Source organism: Schistocerca gregaria, chromosome 1 (assembly GCF_023897955.1).
Source record: "Schistocerca gregaria isolate iqSchGreg1 chromosome 1, iqSchGreg1.2, whole genome shotgun sequence".
NCBI lineage: Eukaryota > Metazoa > Arthropoda > Insecta > Orthoptera > Acrididae > Schistocerca > Schistocerca gregaria.
The window spans coordinates 490,901,108-490,915,562 of NC_064920.1; positions in this window are offsets into that span (position 1 = coordinate 490,901,108).

Genomic DNA, 14,455 nt, shown 5'->3' on the forward strand with positions numbered 1-14,455 from the left:
ACCGAATGTTTAACTCACGAAGAGTGGTGGGTCTGTGACTGTCAGATCGTGAAAATTAGTCGAGTCGGACTTGAAAAAATTCTGGCTGCTTTTCGAGTGAAAATTTGTTGTACAGACAGTGGGTTTTGAAGGATAAAGTTTAACATATTAAATACGGACTTGAGAGCAATTTCATGTGTTTCCATATGAATAAAAATAGATTCAATATAATTTTTAAATGCTTTCTGCTAGTAGACTGCATCGTGCGAACGCCCGATTTTTGGAATATGAACTTTCAGGAACTGACTTTCAACTCGAGTTACGCGGCCTCTGTATGGTAGGTATTAGAAACTGGTTTCATCAACGCTGCTTTACACTGCCTAGCACGTATCTGCTACTACAGAGTGAAGGGACGTAGGAAGGAAGGAATATCGAGGTAGGTGGACTTTCTGTGAGTGAGAGAGAAGAGAGAACGAAGACGACCGACCCCGCCCCGCCACATACTATATTAATTATTGAGGGCATTTTAAATTTAGGTGCGCAGCTTGTAGTTGCATAGATATATTGAAATACCTTCTTTTATGTTGTCTCGTTGTCTCAGTAGAGCTGTACCATGGGAAGCAAGGAGAGGATGTTGTTTGGTGACTGGTGTCCTCTTTCTATAACACAAACTGCTTGCATACATTTTCTACCTTCTTTATTCGTAAGAATGGAAATTTTACTGAATTCAAGATATTCATTGTGGTACAAGTTCTTCTGCATAGTCCACATTAGCCACACTGCTGGAGAAGTACAAAGTCCGCTATATGGTTGCTATGCTGCCTGTCTCTGAGTTAGCGGCGGAGGTAACTGCTACTGGGATTCCCGCTGGGCTGCGACTGATGACACTGGAACTTAACTCGCCCTCCCGTCCGCGGCGGTGATCCTAAATACCGGTGGCCGAGAGGGCGTTGGTGGCTCGTTTCCTGCGAGTCTGTTTTCAGCGTCCATCGATCTTCTCACAACATCTATGCCGCATGGTGTGCTACCGCCAGCTTACGCCAGCACGCCTTTAACAATTATAAAGAAACAACAGACAATTTGGAGACACAATGAAAAATCTACTGTTTTACTATTTGTGCGAAATTCCCAGTATTATTATTAAGATTTGGTTAGCTAAAAGTGTAACAATATTTGAAAATCCATACTGATGGGATCTTCGGGTATATATTTTACAAGAGCCAGCACTAGCTTTCTCTTCACTGATTACCCCTTTTTCACTACATCTACACCTATGCTCCGCAAGTCACCTGACAGTGTGTGGCGGAGGGTAACTTCAGTACCTCTATCGGTTCTCCCTTCTATTCCAGTCTCGTATTCTTCATGGAAAGAAAGATTGTCAGTATGCCTCCGTGTGGGCTTTAATCTCTCTGATATTATCCTCATGGTCTCTTTGCGAGATATACATAGGAGGGAGCAATATACTGCTTGACTCCTCGGTGGAAGGTATGTTCTCTAAACTTCAACAAAAACCCGTACCGAGCTACTGAGCCTCTCTCTTTTAGAGTCTTCCACTGGAGTCTATCTAACATCTCTGTAACGCTTTCGCGATTACTAAATGATCCTGTAACGAATCGCGCTGCTCTCCGTTGGATCTTCTCTATCTCTTCTATCAACCCTATCTGGTACGGATCCCACACTGGTGAGCAGTATTCAAGCAGTGGGCGAACAACTGTACTGTAACCTACCTCCTTTGTTTTCAGAATGCATTTCCTTAGGATTCTTCCAATGATCTCAGTCTGGCATCTGCTTTACCGATTATTGCCTACTCCCAGATAATTTATGGAATTAACTGCTTTCAGTTGCTGACCTGCTATATTGTAGCTAAATGATAAAGGATCTTTCTTTCTATGCATTCGCAGCACGTTACACTTGTCTACATTGAGATTCAAATTGCCATTCCCTGGACCATGCATCTATTCGTTGGAGAACTGCCTGCATTTCAGTACAATTTTCCATTGTTACAACCTCTCGATATACTGCAGCATCATCCACAAGAAGCCTCAGTGGAATTCCGATGCTATCCACAAGGTCATTTATATATATTGTGAACAGCAACGGTCCTATGACAGTCCCCTGCGGCACCCCTGAAATCACTCCTACTTTGGAAGACTTCTCTCCATTGAGAATGACATGCTGCGTTCTGTTATTTAGGAACTCGTCAACCCAATCACACAATTGGTCTAATAGTCCAATTGCTCTTACTTTACTGCAATGTGCACCATCTAGTTGATTGTTCGCACATGACTGGTATACAACGCATCAGTCTGACAGGAACTGCTTCCTTTTCGGACAACACTAAAAAATATGTGTCAAACCTTTTTTGTGCTATACCGATAATGAGATTCACTTTCATTTTATGGCACTGAATTGTAAACAAAATGGCGGGTTTCATTTTATGACTACTATTACATAACACAAAGCAAAATGTGACAGTTGTTGAGAAAATTGCTGTGAGTAGATGGATATTGATTTTTCGTTGCCTTAAAACTGTTTTCAGTTACCAAAAATTCCAGCTGAGCACCAACATAATTCCTAGCTACAGTAAATGTATTTGCAATTGCAAATATGGGCTACCATCAGTTGTAGGATGGAATGATGACAACAAAGATTTGTGCCGAACCGGGACTGGTACTCGGATTTCCCGCTTATTTCGGTCGCCATAATTGTTTTCTTTGACAGTGAGGACTTGAGTCCAGGTCTCCTGCTTATTTATTTTAATTTCTTTTTTTGCCTTGGGACAGGAAAACTACAAAAGAAGGTCTACTTGCCACTGCTACTTGTGTCCCAACAAAAACAGGAACTGCGTCTCTTCAGGCATTGGCGCCGATCTACGCCTATTCAAAACAACCAACCTACTACTAAAAGGGTGGAGGAAAGGAAGAAAGTAGGGGGGAAGAACATAGAGAGTAGTGATAGAAATGGAAGTAATGTAGGAGATTTATTTTTTCGGTTTAGTTTATTTTATTTCATTTTTTGTTTTTAGTTTTATTTTATTGTTTTGTTTGGTACCTTTCCGTTTTCTTTTTTTAATTATTCTTTGTACCACAATTCCAGGAGCCGCTAACGCCTTCCGATTGGCGGAAAATTCAAACCAGTTTTCCCGCAATTTTAAATGATATTCCGTTTGTACTGTTTCAGAGCATCGTCCCGGCAAAATAAGCGTCAGAATCTCGTTTCTTGCAAGGCGGGTCAGGAAAGGCGCACTATAGGAAATTGGAAAATTGTATCTGGGGTTGCGAACAAGTGCACAGTGTCGACCGTTAAGGTATGTCCAATAACCCCATTCTGATTTTTCGTCAGGGCCAAAAAGGTAGCGGACCATATGGCCGCGTATCCAGTTCACATCTGGGAATGAAAGCGTCTGGAAAGTGATCTAAGCAGATGTCTGTCAGGTAAGTAGCGCCAAGATATGCTGCGTTAGCCTCCAGACGTCAGACGATGGACCACATGGGAATCGGTGAGCGTCTGTGTCATCTACGGCACAGTGAACACAGAGGGTTGTGTCAGCGAGGCGGATGCGGTGCAAACGGAACTGATTGACCTGTTTGCCATTGACTGTGATATACCAGGTGGACTTGATGCTGGCGTCAAGAAACCCTGCACGCACCGGGTCCACAAATGTCACCATATGGTCTGGGAAACTTGTGTTCGATGGGATTGGGAGTTCGACAAATTTGTAATGTGTCGTGTACTGTCTTTATCTGGAGAACTCATGGAAGGGATAAGGAGAGGAGGATGTAACTTAATTCCAGAAAGGAATTCCGAAAGTGATAAAAGGGGAATGGAATGTCTGATAACATGACTGGGGCTGACATAGAGACTGGCACACATTCATGTAGAACCAGTCAAGTCAAGCACGTCGGGCAACGGCGCCAGACTTTCAATTGGGAGTTAACAAAAAGTGCCGTAACTCTGTCTGGCACTTGAAATAAGCGCACTCCACCACGATCCCTTGAAAGGGCAAGGGAGGAATAGTGAACTTTAAATAACATTTCAGTATAGGCAAAGGATCCCGTCGCCATCAACATACGATGGACATGGGTAATCGGAACCGGGAACACTTGTGCCACATGGGGAACGGGAGAGGCGTGGTATGTATTCACGTATTGCATACGCTCTACAGTGTCGAGAGATCTAAGCCGGTGGTCCACGAGGCCAGCCCTGATAGTTTGGAGGAGGCGTCTACTGTTTGTTACTGCTAAACGAGGGCGGTCATTCACACATTCATAACATCAATGCTCAAACAGTGGGCGCTCGTGACCACGCTTAGAGGAGCGACATATTTCTCAGGCAGGCCCTCACCAGTGGCCAGAACCTTCGATTTGGAAATGTTAAGAGAACTGTCAGATGCCTGACCATATGTCACCACAAAGTCAGAGCAACGTGAACATCGTCTTCATTGCGTGGGTCGAGGACTAAATCGTCAGCGTAGGCCGTACAAGAGAAGCGGTGTCCATGCAATGTCAGGCCCACCAGGCATTGGTGATGTCCCTGGAGTAGGGTCTCTAATGCCAAAGCATACAGCATTGGGCAAAGTGGGCAATCCTGACGGACAGAGCACTCGATCGCTAGAGGCTCAGTGTAGCGACCATTACAGAGCATATTTTTAAGAGGTGCATTACCACTGTTCCTATGTGAGCCGGAAAATCCATGTGCTGGAAGACCGATTTCGGAATGGTATGGTCGAAATTGTTGATAGCCTGACTGAAGTCAAGCGGTGCTAATGCTCCAGGCAAATGTTACGACGTCGCGAGTGCGATCATGTCAATGTAATGGCAAAAGGCCTTATAGGTGTTGTTGTCTCCGTCCAGCGGCTCAAGGGATGTGACGTATCTTGCTGCCTTCTTGAGTCGTGAGGCCAACAAACGGGTGAAAATGATCATGTAGAGTGTTGGGCCGGTAATCACAGATCCGTGATCGCCCACGTGGCTTATGGAACAAGATGATGACACCATCAAGGAATGTGGCGAGATCGTCATTATGGGTGACACCATTTCACGACAGATGGACGTCCAAGTAATACCAAAAGACAACTAAAACACTTATAAAATTGAAGGTGGAGGTCTTCAGGTCCAGGGGCAACTCCCAATTTGAGAGCATCTAGGACGTCATTGGGGGTCACTTCTTCCGGAAGTTCTGGAGCCACATCTTCCAGCATGGTGCTGGCAGTGAGTGCCGCTACCACCTCAATTGAGGTCGGGCATACAGCTGGCTGAAATGAGAATGGAAAGCATGACCAATGCTGCATTTCGTAGTGTATCGTCGTCCTTCTGCATCAGTGAGGTCGCGTATGAGAGGTCGACGAAGACGTCGGTGTTCTGTGAGGAAGTGATTTATTTTCCGAGCTTCTTCAGTGACCTACAGCAACACCGTCTTTCCCAGTAGACGTCGGGGCTGAATCGTACAATGCTCATATGCTCATTTATCAAATGGGTCACACAATTTCGATTCCGATCCCATTTAAAGTTTTAAACAAAGGTGCATGTTCCATGAACAGTTCCGTAAAGCTTGTACCATATGTAAGGATGAAAGAAATTCTTTATCTAGTTTCTTAAATTTAAAAATCTTTTGTAAAAAATGATATCAAGGTTTTACATTTGCAACGAAAACTGGATTTTTGTGGAAGATATGTAATTAGAAATAAAAGGTTTTTTTGTAATATTGGCAATTAGACACCTGTTAATTAGCATGTACTTGACGAATTTTATTTTTAAATGAGTAGGTATTCGAACTGATCCGAGAAACGTGAAAAAAATTATATGTGAACCAGCCGTTTTCAGTCTCGAACGCTACTGATTTTTTTCCCATGCTTATCTATCCTAAACTTCACGGGAATGCTGGTAGAACATACAGCTTTGTTAAAAGAAGAAGTTTGAGGTAGACGAGCATTCCGTACATAACTACGCTGCCTGCTGAAAAAAATCGACCTTACTCTAGCCTATTAAAGACGCCAGGGAAACGTAAAAGTGGATTTTATCAAGACTTTTTGAGAGGAACATCTATAAACTTTGATTCATTGATATTTGTGTTCTGAACTTCAAGCACCATAAATATAAAAAGTTACAAAAATCTGACTGCCGTGTGGTCTCCTTCTGAGACATAATTAGCGCAAGTCGACAGTACTATATGGGCTAATCAGCTTCAGATACGTTTAGTTCCAACATCCGCTAGCTGCTCAGGTACCAGCCGCTGCTGGACGTGATAATTCCTTGGCTCGAGAGAGAACCACCAAGAGGGGGCCACACCGAGGGTGACTTAATTCTGCCTCTGTTCTTCTCCAAGGGTTCCTCGGTTCAGGATCTGCGCGCCAGCACACACCACGCTCCTGACCGTCCGCTAGGACGATCGGTTGGCTGTCCAGCGCATGAGTCTGTTGCCTGCCGAACGCCTAGCGTCTGTCTTGTGTATGCAGGGTCCAGGGGAAATACGGGCCATGCAATGAACTTATGACGTCACACTAATCGTCTTGTACAACATAAATCGCGAACGCTCGGCTACGTCCGTGGCCAGGCGGTAAATCAGTATGTCAGCGAAAACTTACTTTTGCGTGTGTTATCGAAGCGTGCGTCTATTTAAATGCGCAGCTACAAAGTGTTAAAGTGGTTTCAAACAGTAACTCGCTTCTTGCTGGAGACGGTCACTGCAGCTCGTAAGATCTGTAGCGTCAACTGCTGTGACGTATGCCCGGTGAGCTGTCTTCCTCGTGGGTGTCGTACGTATGCAAGGCCACTTATTGGCGCTACCACTTTGCTTAGGCAGATCTCCTTCCCGGCACCCTCGCGCTGCTCAAGCCAAGCACGGCGTCTTCTGCTTTGCTGGAGTAGCATTTGCCACTGGGTGTCAGCGCACGCTATCTGGTCGGTCACCATCAACCATTGTATTAACGTATTCCTGAAAAAAAATGAATGTAGTTACCAATCAAATTCTTCTGATTCCACGACTGCCATGTTGCTGACACTGTACAACCTATCATCCTGCACACACTATGTTGGTGTCTTGGCAAATAATGCTGTCTGCACTCCCGACTCCATTGCAGTTAGCAGTGTAAAAGATCCACGAAATTAATTAATTTCCCAGAACAAAGCAGAACTATTGTAATTCCATGAAACAAGTTTGTCCCCTCTCCCCTCCCCCACTTGAACCATGGACCTTGCCTTTGGTGGAGAGGCTTGTGTGCCTCAGCGATGCAGATAGCCGTAACGTAGGTGCAACCACAACGGTGGGGTATCTGCTGTCAGTCCAGACAAACGTGTGGTTCCTGAAGAGGAGCAGCAGCCTTTTCAGTAGTTGCAGGGGCAACAGTCTGGATGATTGACTGATCTGGCCTTGTAACAATAACCAAAACGGCCTTGCAGTGCTGGTACTGCGAACGGCTGAAAGCAAGGGGAAACTACAACCGTAGTTTTTCCCGAGGGCGTGCAGCTTTACTGTATAAAAAAAACCAAATATATATAAAATAAATTCACTCACACACGCGCACACACACACACACACACACACACGTATAGACAACAAATGTGGCTGTTTAAAGTGTAGATACACGACTGGCGTTATTTGCATTCAAGATTGTAATCGCGGCCAGGGATTTTCTCTGCCTCGTGATGAGTGGGTGTTGTGTGATGTCCTTAGGTTAGTAAGGTATAAGAAGATCTAAGTTAAGGGGACTGATGACCATAGATGTTAAGTCCCATAGTGCTCAGAGCCATTTGAACCATTTTTTTGTAATCACGGCAGGGAGTTCTGACTTGCATGAAACTGAAAGTTTTGTTGGATGATCTCCTTGTAAACAGTAACTACATGAGTAGATGCCGGAACGTTTTCCACTCTCATCACTTTCTCCAATAACCGAATTTAACAGTGTCAACTTCTGTTGATATAAGATTTTAAATTACCTGTATTCTGTCTGGAAGCCCAATCCTAAAAATCCTGTTTGGACAGGGGTGATACAGTGGTAAAAGCACCAGATTCAGAGGAATATAAATTAAGTCCCCATTCAGAGAGATTCAGGAGGAACATTGTTTGAATTCCCATAAAGCCATAATAGTTTAGGTTATCACTACTGGTTGACTCATAATTTTGATTTTTGATTTATTTAAGATTTTAAACGCTGTAACTTTCTTAAACAAATGAGAGTTCATATTAGAAACTGGAGCTTTTCAACATACGAAAATGAATAACCGTTCACATTCGAAAATAATCTGTTTTATAGTCAATGCAGGATGTAAAATTATTGTCATTTTCTATGGCATGTCTCAGTTGCATATTACTCAAATACAGGACTGCTCGCACGAACGCGCAACACACTTGGAGCTGTGTGCTTAGATCATGGTCCAGTGGTTAGCATTCCTGCCTCTGAATCACGGGGTTCCGGGTTCTATTCCCAGCAGAGTTGGGGAGTTTTTCTGCTCAGGGACTGGTTGTTTGTGTCGTCCTCTTCATTTCATCATCATCATCATCATCATCATCATCATCATCATCAGCAGCAGCAGCAGCAGCAGCATTCGTGACAGTGACTACATTAGACTGTGAAACAGAAATTGAACTGTGTAAAAATCGGGACTTTGTACAAGCGCTGATGACCATGCAGTTGAGCGCCCCAGGAAACAAACATCATCATCATCATCAAGCTTGGAGCTGTGGACGGTGTCACAGCTTCTGTAAGGGAAAACTGTACTCATTGGGCAGTGAAGTGACTACTCTGTTAACAACACACTGACTGCATGGAGCTACCTATGCATAATAGATTGTGGGTTGGAGCTCTGAAACTGCCTATTGGAATGAGAAGGTGCGAATTGTACTTTTTGTTTCCGGCTACTTATATTTTAACAGCAGGGAAATCAAAAGAACATTTTACTTAAATCTTTTTAATATCGTCACGATTATCGAAAAAGGAAATGAATGGAGGAAACTAATGTTTGTTTTGTGTATCGGTGTAGCGAGGAACGTACTACTTGCTTAATAGTTATGATTAAGAACAGTAGCATTTTAATAGTTATACCAGCTGTTGCGCATCTATATTTGACAGTGTATTATTGAAATAGCCTAAGTGGAGTGGTTCGTTTGATAAAGGCCACTGATGTGCCGTTTGTGAGAATGAAATACAGATTATTTTTTGATAATGTCACTGAATTATAAATTTCCGTCCTTCTCTATAATGCCTGATTTTTATCCCGCAGAGGATAAAATATTGTGGGTCTTTATAGATGAACACCGGATTTTCTGGGAATGTCTCTTTCTGACAGTTTTTATAAAAATCCCACTCAGCAGACTGACATCAAAGGAAAAAATGAGAACGAAATAGAATAACGGCTGGTGCTCTTTGCGGCGCTGCAGCTGTATTATTCACAGACTCCTTCATTCTTCTCGACAGACGTGGGTGGGGAACAGGACTTGGCACTAACGGTGTCTTCCAAGTAAATTATTCTCGTAGGCACAATCGACAAGCATTGCGATTACAACGAGCGAAAGGGAAAGTTGACTGTAACGGGGTGCAAAAATAAAATGAATTCAAAATTTAAGTGAACGTGTTGTTCAGCTGTTCAAGCAACTTTTACAGTATAGAGCAATAAAATATTCTGCACATTTACGAAAAAATGGAAGCTCAAAATACCTTCTGTGAAACTCCTTTTATCTCATAATCCCTCAGAATTATTAAACAATAAATTTCTCTTATTTCTATCAATGATGAAAAAACCAGCTTAGCATCGCTACACACATTTAAAATATGGTGTAAACTAGGTCACAGTGCCTAGGACATGTTATAAAACAGATCTGAAAATGTTCATTGCTGACCGGGAACGGTAGCCTAAGGACGAAACCTTTTGTGATCATTGACGGAAATGAAATAAATTTGTTCTTCACGTCCTGAATCGCTGTTTTAATTAGTGACCATGTTGCAGCTACTGAACTATTAAACAGGAGCTGTTCGTTAGATTCAGTCGAGTCGCTGTGACTAGACCCGTTTAGTTTAGTTACGTATATTGTAATCGATGGCTGTGTTATGCCTCAGTGACGCAGAATTAACCAGTTTAGCGGCGTTTTAACAAGAACTATATCTAAATGCGTTTGCATACTGACTTAAGAATGAGCATAAAAGAAAAAATAAATTTTGTGCTAATAACAAAAGCAGGTATAAAATTATTTTACATTAAATAACCTACTTATTACAAACTAAAAAAAAAAAAAAATGATTTTCTGTGTCACCAGAGAAGTCAGCCAGAACAACACTCAAGCTTCTTAGCATTCTATTCTGTTATGTAAATGTATAACGGGCATTCAATTGGAAATGAGAGATTGAAAAAAAGGTTATTGAACTGTTCAATATTTCAAGAGTAATGACCATAGCCTTTGATATATTTATCTTACTGAAAGACAAGACAGTCAATGTCTTCATGAAAAAATTTTGCGGTTGTCTACGGAACCACAATTGAATCCAGGTGTGCACCTCTTCGTCCGAACTAAGTCGAGGACGACGAATGTCTTCCTTCGGTGTTCCAAAAAGTGTGAACATCGAATGGGAAGAGGTCGTAAATGTATGGAGAGGTGTAAGGGCTTCCCAGCGAAACTTCCGCAGTGTGGTCGAGACATCATTGGCGACAACGTATCAAATTCGGAGTGTGGTAAAGATACTGGTAGAGGTATGAGGACAGGTCAGGAGCCGCATCTGGTGGGAGTATCGCCCGCAAAAGACAAATTTCCGGACGCCACTTGCCGTAATAGCATGCTATACGTTGTAGAATGAAAGAGTGTTCTTGATTCCAGTGTTTGTAAGTTCTTACAATTTTTCCTTCCCCAACTCCCTGCGGTGCCAACCGAAGTATTCATCGTCGCCCTTACGTTCCTTTATCTCGATCCCACTTCCGGTAAGAGAAGTCTCGGTGCCTAATGTTTCCAATATATTTTCTTTCGTACTTCATCTGATCACTTGATCCTGCTACACCGTGTTTCAAATTCTTCCAGTGTCCTCTTCCGCATATCAACGTCACACAAATCTGAGTTACAAAAAATGGCTCTGAGCACTATGGGACTGAACTTCTGAGGTCATCAGTCCCCTAGAACTTAGAACTACTTAAACCTAACTAACCTAAGGACATCACACACATCCATGCCCGAGGCAGGATTTTAACCTGTAGCGCCCAGAACCGCTCGGCCAGCTAAGTTACATATGTACACGTCTAGGGATATCTTCATCTGTTTCAGCTGTCAGTGATGATCGGCATTCGACGTCTCACTAGCTGGCTTACTAAAATCATGTGGCGGTCTAAAACTCGAAACCAAAAACTTTACCTTTTAGGGCTAAGTGCTCTTGCGGGATAAAATCATACTTTCCAAACTTTGCATCTCGCAGTTCTTCTGCATATTTCGCTGGACCAGCACTCCTGCAATGAAGGATATAGAACAGTAAAGACTTGGCCGCAGCCTCAGCGGTTGTTTCCGGAATGAGTTTGCGGTGTTTTCAAAGTTCTTGGTACGTTAAAAATTTTTCTGGAGAAAGAATGGAATGCGGAGCGTTTTTAATCTTTCTACGTAGACGAATAGCAACTAGGGCCGTATGAAACAATCTTCAGTGCATTTTGGCAATTTAAATAATCACCGAGATGCCACCAACAATGTTTTCCTGATGGGACTATGATGTTTCTTCCATAAGAACATCGGATCTGCACCAGACAAATTAAAAGATATGATTCTTTTATGCAGAGTGTCCCAGAAATGCTGCGACGAACTTCGAGGGTTTGTAGAGGGCATTTTGAGGAACAAATTAGGGCTAGCAGGCCGTGTCCGGAAACGTCATTCAACAACGCTACAGAGCAACGAATTTAAAAGCGTTAGCATCTGACGCTAGGCCACCACTTTGGCAGCAAATTTAAATTTGTACGCTGATGAAACTTACAGTATAGGATTTTCTGGTTTTTGAATTTTTAATTTTGATATGCTTCTTAATGCAACTGAAGAACATCTTTTAGTACTCAGACCTCAATTTTCACATTCTAGGTTTTATAGGTGCATTCACAATATCTAGTTCAACAGTTCTCATTTCCGAGCTTACATTTTTCTTAATTACCGGTACGCAAAAGTAATAATAACATGGACAAACTTCATTTGCGTTAATATTAATACATAGAAGTGTGAAAAAATGTCAAGACTGCTTCCAGAAAGAATGTCATCGAGACTGGTTAATGTACAGGATGAAAAAATTTTGCAATCAACTCAGGAAAATTAACTCACGGAAAAAGTAGTTTAAAATTTTATTACAAATGACTGTCAGTACAAGACACATTTCGATTAAAATTCATCAGCGCCATACGTTTTCCCTTCCTCCTCTTGTAAGGTTTCTTCTTGTAATGTCAAGGCCAAGTTAGTCTTTTTTTTAATTTTTCCTTCAGCAGGCAACATTTTGTGAACTACTTGATCCGTCATTGATCAAGAGGTAAGGATATTCTGCTGGGTGACTGATAAAGGAATGCGGGTTGCTGGGACTCTTGCTTTCTACAGTCTTCAGATATCCCATATTGAAGTGGAAAATAGCGTCTATAGAACCCAAAAGTTTTTTTAACACTGGGACCTTGTGAAACTGTACAAACGTACATCTGCACTTCAGATCTTGCCATCAGTACATCTTGGCGGTAGTGCATCAGTTGCAAATCTCTGACAGACAGTCAACAGATCCACTTAAGACAGTTCTCATACCGTATGAGGAAGTGTATATTATGCACGGACGAAGAAGGAAGAAAGTACCTTTGAATTAAGCGGTTGAAGCTATCCCTCAAGGTTTCAGCAAACAACGTTATCCACTCTTTCTTGCTCATCTTTTTCTCTGTTCCAAAGGAGTATTCCTTGTGTTACAAGATTTCTTGTGTCACCAGAGTGTATATCAAATTCGTAGCTCTGTATTTATTGTTAGTGCCAGCTGTAAATACACTGACTTCTGACTTGCTGCGATTAGAAAAACCTAGAAATTGGGCAGTCCAGATAACTTTTCCCACACGTAACTATCATCAGACTATTTACGTATAAACAATACTACCACTGGAAAATACATGGGTGTACAACAAAATTAAATAGTGAGAAAATTCTGGACTTGCTTTGCAGACTATGATTTTAACTAGTACGCCAGAGCATTTTTTAGACACGAATATCCACAATGACAACTACAAGAGGTTCAGAATCTTTTTGTTGAACAATAATGGCTATTATTTGTATTAGCCATGTTATCGGCAGAGAATATCAGCAAGCACGTTACTGTTTGCTATAAAGTTTATTTCAATCAAATGCCTCTGTCTTACTGTTCGTGAGCATTCATGCCGATGCGACACCCCCCCCCCCCCCCAGCTTAAAGCTATTTGTAACTATCTGTGCACACAGATCGAATTAATAACTGGAAACCAATTAAATCATTATATTGAATAATATGAAGTGATGTAAAGTTCACAGTGGAGTTGCGAGTACTTTGGATGAAAGACGTTATTTGTATGCATGGAATTTCACTCTTTTAACAGGCAAGTGTGGCTGACAAGGAGATAACCTAACAGTGCAGTGCAACTAGAGGGAACGTCACGGCTTCCAATAAGTAGCTGATTATCATTTAAATGAGATAGAATGTGCAGTTGGAGTTTTCTGTGACATGCAATGGATTACTATGCTAGCAACTACTGCATTAAAAACACTTTTGCTAGAGAAGGAAATTGGGTTCCGTTAGCAGCAGAGAGACTTCGTGCGAGAAAATAAGTTTTGAGAACCAACATCGAATGCTATCCAAGAACACAATTTTCTGGCGTGTCAGACGCATACTTGAGGAAGCTGTCGACACAAAAGGGGGCAAGAGGATGTACGGGTAGTGCTCTTTTCTGCCATTTTTATCGATTTGTGAGACTTCGAATGCTACTGGTAAACGGAACGACACGCTAGTACACTACCTGATAAAAAGGTGGAAGAAAAAGTGAGTACATGATTGAATGTTGATGTAACTTCGTAATGTACACACCATCGGTGGAACTGAAAATGATGAGGGTTGCAGTTATCTGTGACAGAATGAACACCAGAGTGCATTACTTGCTCTTCGTGTTCAGTGTCGTTACCAGCTTTGAGGGGTCAGACGCGATCACTGTGAAGAGCATGGAAATGGCGAGTACTCGTGGTTTACGGTGTTTTCTGCACCTGATAGGTTTGAAAGAGATATTGTTATGGGTTCCTATGTGGCCAAATGGTTGAACCGTGCGATATCCAGGTTAGTGGAAGCCTGCAAACGTTACAGTGACCCGATGTTGGATTGCAGGCAGACACATTCGTCATAAAGGTTGCAGAGTATCACTTCTGACCGACATAAGCACACTAACTCATTCGGACCCGCGCCAACGATCCGAGAAGATGTAATGAACTCTCCACATCGTTCTGTGTCACCTCGCACCATTCGTCGGTGACTAGCAGCTGCCGGACT